Genomic DNA, 11,987 nt, shown 5'->3' on the forward strand with positions numbered 1-11,987 from the left:
TGTAAACAGAGTGCAATTCCATGGAAAGTTGCGTATTGTCCCCAGTTAAAATGATAGGCTTGTCCTAAATCCCCAGTAAAAATGACATGCTTGGCCTAAACGAGAAAACAGAGCGGATCTGAGGTTATGTAACCTGCATATCACAGAAACATCCAAAAGACAAAATTAAAAAGCAGGCACCATATCTAAGGGGTGATTAAACCAAAAGCTATGAAAGCGGGAGTATTGGAACTACCCCAAAAAAAACAAAGACAAATATCAAACAGGGAATGCCACGTACCAAAATCGCAGCCTCCCCAAAACGAAACCTACAACACACAGACGTGCACACCACAAACACACACACATACATATACGTGCACACACACAAAGTCAACACACGAGGACAAAACGAACAAACAAAGGAACACACACACATGCACAAAGCCTACACAAGAGGACAAAACGAACAAACAAAGGAACACAATGGGGCACCGCCTTGGAACGGTCAGTGGCAAAAACACCACTGGGGAGCTTAAACTTGTTTATGGTGCGCACCCAACCTCTCTCTTACCCCCACCATGTTCCAAAGACACGGGACAGTGTAAATAAAAGTAATCCCCTCCAAGTGAATCTCTAACACACGTAATGGAAACAAAAAGACATGGCATGTAAAACACAAAAATGCTCGTGTATAAAAATATAAAAAGCAAACTTTTAGAACCAAAAACGTATGTACTCAATGCCTTTTCAGAAGACAGAGCAACAAGAGAAACACCCTTAAAGGCCCGACGAAACAGGCCAGAAGACAGATATCAAAACAGTTCAGTCCTGGTAGGATTTAAAAACTGCTTATCATAGAGTCCTCCCCCTCTTCCGTCAGACACAATCAAAGAGGGAAGCGTAGTGTCCAACTGTAAACGGGTTGAACACTAAACATGCGGTATGTCTCAAAACAGTTGGGTCGTAACCTCTTTTAATAAAACGTTTTACCCAAGCCGAAATGTTCTAGCTAAAAATCTAAATAGAACCACCATCACAACATAACTGTGCTGAACGATCTGAGGAGATTGAAATATAATAGCTCTGTTTGAATGTACGGGAAGACTTGTTACAGCCGCCACACGGCATAGAAAACACTGCTGTGGTAATATGTAGAAAAAAGTGGAAACGCCAAGGCCGACTAAAGTTATATCAAGTGAAACATGCAAATTCGATAAATTGGAAGATACCCCCGCCGAAAGGATTTGTGGTGAGGAATGGCAAAAACATATATCCGGCAAAACGTTAAGGATGTTACTAAGAAGCAATTAATTTCATTAATCAAAATCAATTTAACAGAAAGAGATTTTATTTTTTTGTTGAGGGGTGGGGGGTGAGGGGGGCAGCGAGGGTGACCGGGAGAGGGTACAAAACTTCACATGTTGGTTATAAATATTGATGGAAAATTAAAAATGAAAAAAAAGGGGCGGGGAAAGGGGGAATGCATGATCGGGGTGGTGGGCATGACTGGGTGAAGGAGTGAGGTGAGGGAACGGTACAACTTTGCATGCTGATAAATATCCATGGAAGGTTTGTAAAAATTAAAAAGAAATTAATTCTTTTTGGGGGGAGTTGGGAGGGGGTGTGACCAGGTGGCAAGATGGTTACCAGGTGTGGGTACACAACTTATAATAAATGTTCATGGAAAAGAATGAAAGATGTTTAAAGAAATTCTTCCAATTGGTTGGTTTGTTATGTACAAATCTGTGGATTTTTAAACAATTAAAGGGCAATAACTCTTAAGAAAAACTGACCAATCCAAAAAAGAAATGGACGGGCATCATCGATGTATGTTGGTTCATATTTATTTCAATTTTCATAAAATTCTTCCTATTAGTTACTTAAAAATGGCTGTGGACGTGGAATTTTCATTAAATCACGGGCAGTAACTCTAGAGAAAATTTACCAATTAACAAAAAATGACGAGCATCATCGAAATATGTTGATTCATATTTATTTCAAGTTTAATGAAAATCTACCAGCTTGTTACTTAGAAATGGCTGCAGACGTGGATTTTTCATTAAATCAAGGGCAATTACTCTAAGGGAAATTGACCAATAAAAAAAAATCTTGACGGGCATCATCGCAGTATGTTGGTTCATGTTTATTTCATGTTTTATGAAATTCTACATGCTAGTTACTGAGAAATGGCTGCGGACGCACGGACGAACGCATTGACGGACAACGCCATTTCAATACCCACCTCCCGATTTCATTGGCGGAGGATAACAAAACAGCCAGTTTCTAAGCATATTACAACATAACTTTGATGTATAGTCTGCCCATGACTAACATGAAATTTACCCTTTTACAATTTTGCAAAAGGCAAACTTCATGCATTCATCTGAACATGTATAGTATTTATAAAAAGTAAATATCACGATTATAGGTATTCATTTTACATATAGTGAGGACCTTTCTATTTTTCTGCTGTGTATTTATACAATCATATAGCTGTTTGTGTAAATGGAATGAGCTTTCTACACACCCTTCATATACCAATCAATGCCTTGACTTTGAATATTATAAAAACTTGTGCGTATTTTGCAAAGCAAGCAAAATTACGTTTAGCTGGTGATTGACCTTTGTTTTTTGCGGAGCATGTATGGATGTACACTTAATCCTTACTTCTCGATATCCAAATATGATTTACAATATTTGAGCAGTGTAAGCAGCTCTGTTCTTCATGCAGTTGCATATTTATGTCTGTTATTTACTGTTTAATCTCCCGAATGATGCGTTGCATGTTCTAAAATGGTTTATGTAATATGTTCCGTAGATTCAATATTAGCGGTAAATATGATAAAACAAGTTAATACATATTGCCATACCATAATTATCACCAAAAACTTTAGGAGTAACACCTATTTGGTCAGTGCCGCTTCTTGATACAAAGGATTTGTTACGTTTTTACTCTATGTTCTGGTCTCGTTGTAAGTTCGTAGTAAAAAAGCTTTAACTGGTAACTAGTGGAGATTACAAGAGGAAAATTAAAAAATAAACCTGCTTCACTTCAGTTCAAAAATAGAGCTGAAGTATTTTTAAATTAAATTACTTATCTTTGCCGTTTCATGTGTGCCATCCACAAGTAAACCGGACATGAAAATATTCAACCCTTGTTAATTTCTTAATATGTCTCTATAGACGATTCTCCTCTTATAGCATATTAAGTAGTTGAAAACAATATGAAAACGTTCTTAAGTGGATTAATGCACGTTTGAGTAAATGTTTTGACAACTAATTGAATGTGTCAGTTAGTTAAACTGTACATTTACTGCGGATCTTGAGATTTCAACTCAGTTTCTGATTATAAACAAAATCGCTTTATAAGAGATGTTTTAGTATTTTAAGATTCTTTAACTTTAAACAGATCTTTTTATCTATATTCGCTACTTTCTTCTAATATTGTATTTTAAAAAGTTACATATTACTCTATTGATCAAAATACTTGTCTGACAATGAACATAATTGAAAACGACCAATGTACCCATCATAAGCAGAGGAGCCAGGCCACCTTTAGACCGTCCTCATCGCTGCACACCCTGTGTTGCAAAGTGAGCAACACATGAGTGTCCCCTACCCTACGGCAGTATCCACCACAGGTGTAGGTTCCCCACGGTGGACAGCTCAGCATTTGAACTACAATATCAACTGTAGCGACTCGTCTCTCTGTTTGCCAGCTAGACTAATATATTTACCTAAATAAACAAGAACGGATTTATTGTTTGACTGAAATTATTCAACTAATTTGTACATCACTGGTCTGATATAATAATAACGTTTGATAAATTTAAGGCGAAGTTCTTGATAACTAAAACATACTAAAATAAAATGAAACACATCCTCAATCCCATCTAAGTTACATAATTGACATAGTTTTTCATTACGCTCTATCTTATTACGCTCATATTTACCAGTTTCTATGCGTAGACTATGTGTTGATATTCTTAGCCTACTGATATTCTTACGGAGAGATTTACAAACAATAGTTCTAAGATAGTGTTCCATGCGAAACAAAGTGCGGCTTGATATATTTATGGGTGCAAGGGACAGTTAATTTGAAAATTCCACAAATCTGCGCTGATACCTGTGCGAAAAAAAATCATGAAAAATCCAATTTTGATAAATTCAAGGCAAGTATGGAGCGAATGTATTGCATAGACTTAGCACTTCATTGTGTGACATTTTCAGCCTGTCGATTCTGTTGCTTCTGTGATAAAAACGAGTAAAACGCAGGTTTCAGGACACTAAATTTTGAGGCAAAAATGGCCTAAAATGCACACCTTGCGCGCCCTGTACCGTATTATCTGACCTAAAACACATGGATATTTTTAAAGCATGTGACCAGACGAAAATAATGGTGGGAAGAAAAGTATCTCATAACCGTTTACTTTTTCCGCTATTTTGAGCTGAATCTGGATGGATGAATGACCGTTTCCATTTCGTCTGAATTCCGTTACCTCAGGTAAGACTTTAGACCCGGCCGTCTACACGGAGCTAGGAAAATCGATTCAAGTACATATTTACTTTACACAATAACTACTCGTACGCAGGAATCCTCAGTTCAATAAACATCATAAATAACCAGTTGAATATAAATGCCTTTAAAGTGCATCTGTCTATTTTATTTAAAAAACGTACCCGGGCCAAATGCGAAACTGGCCCCTGCCACTTTATTCAAGGTGTTCAACACTTGATTACATTCTAAATCTGAAGACAATCAATAACTCTTTGCTTGAAAACGTGTATAAATGTAACGCTATTAATATCAAACAAATTCTCCCAACTGTCAGAAAAACCAAACTCATTCAGTAGATTTTTTACATCAAATGCCCAATTTTTACACCAATAAAACTAATATCTAACGCATTTTGATATATTTCCCTTAGTATAACATTATTAGTAATATTTTAAACCAGTACTTGACAATTTGCACATACCTACTAACATAGAGTGGGTATCCACCTAATTCACCATAAACAGCAGCATTGCTTGCACTTTGTTTCACAAAACACTTTCCAGATCTTTGACTTTGTAAAACCCCATACTGGACAAGCATAGTTCAATAATGAACCAACAAATGAATCAAACAACTGAAGTGCAATATACGAATCTAAATGAAATTTATTCATATTTCTTAGTAAAACGTTCATTGTTTTTAAACCTTTTCCTACCAAGCAGAAAGAGCTCGAAATTCAATGATACGATGGTGGTTCAAAAATGACGTAGATTTTGGCTGTAAAGATATTTTACTTTCATTTTGTAAAGAGCAATGCGAAATATATCATTGTATTTTGCAATCTTTCTGTAATTTTTTAATATATTTCTGCTGATAGACGAAGCGCGTAGAACGTTTTAATTACCATAGCTACGCATAACCGGCGCAGTAGCTTTTTCATCTGTCAAGATTTGAATTTGATCGCTGATATTCGCACCGATAGTACACTTGTTTGCCCAAAATTGCGTCAAAGTGTAGCAACACGTCAGGGCGAAATGCATCGAGAGTATGGCGTCATTCGGAGGTAGGAGGCGAAAGTAAACAACGTTTAAATTAAGTGAGTGTTACTGTTTGTAATGCAAATAATGTCAAAATCGACACGCATAAAAAATCAGACAATTGTTTAGTTATATAAAAATTTTGGTGAATAGCAACTGAAATTAATAAACAAATAAAGCAGACGCCACAACAATGTTCGGTCGTCTATGCCTTGATCTTCAACTGGTAAAAACGATTCGCAAATGGTCCAGAAGTGCTTAAACACAGCGATGGTGGAGGGAGAAAACAAAACATCCGTGATTCAATTTATGACGTCTTGGATAAAGACCAAATACTCACGTTAAGCACCCTGTCTGAGATGCTTGGCACAAGTGTTCATACTTTTCTAGTATTCTTACCGAACTGCTTATTATGACTTTGGTATTGTTCATTAAAATTTATAAAATACTGTGAAATCATATAATTTCGTGAGCTTGAAATTACGTGGTGTTGCTCGTAACGGCAATTTCGTTGGGATATGAATTCGTTGTTTTCAACTTTAGGACATAAAATGAATGAGACTTTTACTTCTTCGTTTGGATCAAATTTCGAGGATAAGCTCAACCATGAAATCCAAAAAAAATTGTCCCCAATGAATATTAATGACTTCATAGTAGATTTAAAATTAAATATCAATGCAAACTTAAAGAAAGCATCTCGATGAAGGCAAGACGTCAATAACGTCGTTGAAATATGATCACCGTGCGCCGGGTTTGTGTAAGTAACTTTTTTCGAGGAGGCAGGCGTTACTCCTGTTGTATAGGTAGTCATAATCAAGTCAAATTTGCAGTACAGTTAGCAGAAATATTGCGAACTATGATGGTATACTTCTTTTTTTGCTTCACTAAAGAATATAAAAGCTAGAGAAAAAGTCTACGTATTTTTAACAACCTTCAAAGTTCACAAGTTCGATGATTTTTTTCTTCAATTTGGCTCAAAGTTTGTCTTCTAGTTTGTAATTGAATTTCAAACTTCATTAGTGCCAATTCTAATTGTTGAATACCAGAAACGAAATTTAACATTTAACTTTGTGTTGCATTTGTTTATTCCTAAAACAACATAAAACCATAAAACTTTCGGTATTGACTTTACAACATAAGAGAAAAACCAAAATTTTGAAATCGGACGTAAAAACACATACGGCATAATGTTGTTTCATTTCAAAAGGACTTCAACGACGATTGTTTGATTGTTTTGCTTTCAGTTGAATGATTCGCTTTGACAAAACATAGTTAAGCTAGAGATTAATACAACATTTTAACGGAAGCATGTTTAATGTATTAGCGCTATAATAATTTATGTAGTTAACACATAACCATTATCTGTTCTGTATATATATAATAATCTATATCCTTCTTTATCGTTTGCACTTGTTTATTTTACTGACACACATTCCTTCATAAGCAAAGATAGCTTGCCAAATACAAAGCTGGATCCATTTTCGAATACGTGTTCAAGGCAACGTAGTTAAAGACAATGTGAGGGTTTTATATGTTTATTGATTTCTCGTCGAAACCCGAATGGCAGGTGTTTGCACTGGAAACATGATTTTAAAAAAGTTATAAAGACTCGTTGATTAATTACGGATTAATAGACATGTACATTTGAATAAATTAAATCAATGAGCTGGTCATTTTTAAAACATAATTAACCCTTATCATGCTGGACACGATTGATTCTGTCTTTGCGACTGTTGTAGATCATGATCAGCCTGCACATCCGTGCAGTCTGAGCATGATCTGCACTGGTCGCTATTCAGTCAGTAACATTTTGGTAAAAACCCTTTTTAGGAGGTAATGGTACTGTCCAAATTGAAAGACGGACAAGTTCACTATAGAAATTGAGCAGGGTAAGGGTTAAATTGTAAGAGAACATGACTGATTATGTAGACTTAGATTCAAATAAAAGTCCTTCATAATTAAGTTATAATATTTAAATAAATACTAAGATAATACAAATAATACCAGTGGCAAGTATACGAATTTATATTGTATACCTGAAGCAGTATTTTCTAAATTTTGACTATCGCTCTGCTTTGTTTGTTATTAAACTTTGTAGGGTTTGTTTCCCTTGAGTTGTTAAAAAGTGCTTTACAACTTTGTCGATTTCCAACCATAGAACGGCATTCTTCTAATGTGTATTTGGTATTATCATTAAAAGATTCTTTCCATGGTAAAGGCAGTTAGGAGTAAGTAAATATTACTGAAATAAATAAATATTATCTTATGCATATATCCTTCCCGCGCCTGTAAGTTAATAAAACGTATTAGCGTCTAATGTCCCTTTCACGCTTCCGTAGAATCAACATTTGAGCCGCACCATGAGAAAACCAACATAGTGCATTTGTGAACCAGCATGGATCTAGACCAGCCTGCGCATCCGCGCAGTCTGGTCAGGATCCATGCAGTTCGCTTTCAAAGCTTATTGCAATTAGAGAAACCGTTAGCGAACAGCATGGATCCTGATCTGACTGCGCGGATGCGCAAGCTGGTCTGAATCCATGCTGGTCGCAAATGCACTATGTTGGTTTTCTCATAGTGCGGCTCAGTTATTATGAAACTATTTCTGAAGTTTCTACGTCTGCAACTCTCAAATACTGAAATATCTAACTCAGAGGCATATACTGGCACTTTTAGACAACATCGGAAAGGACCTTTGGAACGATTTGACGAAGTTCCATTAATCGGACCCCTGTAGGATTTGTGTTCATTCCGAATTCAAATATTAGTTCGTAGATCAAAAGCTCACATCCCAGGTGTTTTCAGATCGTTAGAAAGTGCGTGACCCATGACTATAGACCAATACAAATGCGACTTTCGCTTCCATGTTTAGCCGGTTTGCTTTCATTTCTTTACTTCCGGAAAAAGCTAAAGTACGTCTGACGTCACTTTCTGGGGAAACGGACGAAATCCCCCATGGACAACCCCCATCCCCACCCCTCACCCCCCTCCTATTTCTGACCTACCTGAACAAAATCCCCCTGTGAAATTATCAAGATGGGAAAAAGAACCTTGTGAAAATGACAAGTTGGAAAAAATCCCCCTCTGATTAATTTTTGGAGAGGACAAAATCCCTCTTTAACCAAAAATATCCCCGTCATCTATAGTTCAGTGGAAAAGTACCCTTGACTCTAGATCCAGACGACTGGGGTTCAAGATTTGAAAAATTTTGAGGTGCCCCTAATTCAAAATTTTTTTTTCAACAGATTTATTTACGATGATTCTTATCATTTAAGATGATTCAGTAATGAATTATCTTAATTTTACTATTTAGTTATGCCTTTACTACTACCAACTTTCTTGTACTTGAACAATGATTTCTAGTATTGAAATATTTTATTAACATATCTTTGTTGGAAAAGTTTGTCTTAATGTTTAAACTACAGAATATTATAAGAGTGGTGAACCAACAACCAAATGCAGAAAAAAAGCATTGAGCAGTTCTTGACTGCAGTTGGGAATTGCATTAAAATCGATTAATTCAAAGTGATACATGAAGACATTCCATATCTGAAGATTACAAGCAGATTGCCAAACTTTCATTAATGGTGGTAATTATCTGACCCATGTTATGACTGTTTCTTAAACTGAATTATATTTTCTATTTGTAATATATTGCTGTGCTTATTGTATTTGCCATATTTCTTGTTTATTATTTGTAAATGGCCAAAGGCAAATCGTTTCTGCTGATTATTACGAAATATATATTTTCTTTTCACTGTATGTTTATATATGTTTCCATTCTGAAATAAAAAAGGTAAATTAATAATTAAAAAAATATCATAGGATGGGGAGGGATTTTGTCCAACTTGATATTTTCACAAGGGGATGTTGTCCACCTTGATAATTTCAAAGGGGGATTTTGTCCAGGAAGGTCAGAAACAGAAGGGCGGATTTTGTCTAAGGGAAATTTTGTCCTATATTCTTCTTTCTGCGTTGTCAAAAGCATACATTGTATAAAAATTTGCACGTTGAACACATTTTTCAGTATGGTGCTATATTTAGAACTGATCTTTACAATTAATACAGTAAAAATAAAGTCGTAATGACTTGTTTCAGTGATGTATAAAACATGACAACGACATATTTAGACATTTAAAGTCTGAGTTTGTACAGATACGACGACACCAGATTTGCTATTGTTTATAAACAATCGATACTTATTCCTTAGTTATCAGAAGATATAGGTTTAGCGCCACGCCATTCAATTATTGGTCAAATGGCGACCGTCCCATAAGTTTAGCTACAACCATTATGGGTTTGAAGTCAGCGACGTGAACCACTCGGCCACGGAGACCCCTAGAAGGTATTTTGCATTATGTCTAAGAAATATACTTATTTATTTTAAATTTAAAGAGCAAAGGCTTTCCTACTAGTTTATTTAACAAAGACATCCCTATTTCATAAGACACGCTTATAAAGCATGACAGCAAAAATTACCTGATTTATTATATGTAAATATATTAAGGCCATACCAAATTGATTTGTCGCTCGTCGGAACTACCGCATCAATGATTTCATTCCCGAGAAAAAGAAAAAAAATTCACCCGCCCGCACGTACGTAAAAATCTCCGATTTTTTTTTTTTCTGATTAAGCGGTCCGGAATGATAACGGCAAATCAGGTTTTATTGCTGTTTTAATGCGTTAACGTGATATTGATCGGAATTCATGCGTTCGTATTACATGAAGCTGATGATTCAGACACAAAAAAAAGTCAGGAAATATGATGTTGTTCATCATTTGTTTTAAATCTGGAGTGTCTGTGCTAATGCCACACTTGGCCTTCGATGTACCGGTAGATGATGAAGTAGGCACGTTCTACGATTGTTCAATACAGAATACAGTGAAAAGAACAGAGCCCGACTTGTAAGACATGCACGGGGATTCAATTAAAATATTTGGATTAAACATAGAACTATTTTTCAGATCTAGTTTTCAAACTATTTGTTATCAGTTGTTTAGTTCAATATGTTAGATCTAGAGCCGAAGCAAAGTGCTTTCATTAAAAAAAAAAGTTTGTTCACAGATCCTGACTGATCCATCACATTAAATTTAATTGTCTCGGGCCCAAATCATTTTGAACGTAACTTCTTTAGTACGGCAGTCAGATATTCTATCAAAATGCATATATTCAATTTAAAAAAAAAATGTTTAGCTTTTCAAATAAGTAGTGTAGATATAAAGATAATTTCTGTCGTATTGTAACCCCAATTTTCGCTGTTTGTATATTAATTGGCTGTGAATTGATTGAAAGAAAGAAACTGAGAAAAAAAGCCCTTCCCAACTCAAAATGTCTTGGTCAATCAAAGCACAACAAATAACACTTTTAAGAGTGGCCATATTGGGATCATTTTTTGTCCGTCTGTTATCATTTTTGACTGAAATAAACCTCTACCACAAAAACTTAAGCTAGCCTGATCTGTTAAGAAATTATTCCAATGGGATTCGAGCAATGTCGAAGCATTTGTGTGCCCAACTCCGTTTGGTCTCATTGGTCAAGTGATTTATTACTTTCCCCTCACCTCTACCGTTTGGAGCTTCACTAGGGGCACAAAGTTGCTCATGTGTTGAAGCCATCTAACTGGGTTTCAGAAGATATGTTATTCCACTTGGGTGCCCGTTTTGTCTTAAGTATTCCTCATCCTCTGCCTTTAAATGGGCACGCCTTCAAATTAATGAGGAACAATCAAAATTAGAAATAAGACACTCATCCCTTAGTAATTATAAATACAAAATAAAAACAAACTGATTCAGTGAGTTTTGGCAAGAATTTATTTGCAAAACCATTCATGTAGTCTTTAAAACATATAGAAAAGCTATCTACTGTGTTAGTCACACTGTAAATGTTTGGTTTCTGTGTTATTCTTAAAGAAATGTTAACGTCATGTAAAATCATAACTGGTTATGCCTCCTTTTAGGGTCCAAGCTGGAGAAAAAAAATACCCGCTCGCTCCATGTAAAATCTACCCGCCTCTGAAAAAAATCAAAATTGAAAAGAAAAAAATCAAAATTGAAAAGAAAAAAATTTCTCTCGCTCGCTCCCATTTTTTTTTTTTAATTTTCCGAAGAACTATTAATCAATTTGGTATGGCCTCAGTTTTAAATACAGATGTGCAAACTGCCGATACTTCCTTGTTTGGTTTCGCATTTGTTTTTGCAGTTAGCGACTCGAATTACTTGCACTCTAAATGCAAACTGCGAGCAGAGCTATTCGAAGTTGCAATCATATTGATATTCAAATTACACTCTATTTTGTTTCGATTCTGCAATTTGCAACTAAATTAATTTGGGATGAATCACAACTTGCATGCAACTTAAATCACAAAACTGCAAAACAGTGACGCTTTGAATTAATACAGCGAAATGCAACCACTAACAGTATTTATTTAATCGATGTAGCTACTTTTAGTTAGCCTTAACCTACTTTAGT

The sequence above is a fragment of the Mercenaria mercenaria genome, chromosome 7 (genome assembly GCF_021730395.1).
Source record: "Mercenaria mercenaria strain notata chromosome 7, MADL_Memer_1, whole genome shotgun sequence".
Classification (NCBI taxonomy): Eukaryota; Metazoa; Mollusca; class Bivalvia; order Venerida; family Veneridae; genus Mercenaria; species Mercenaria mercenaria.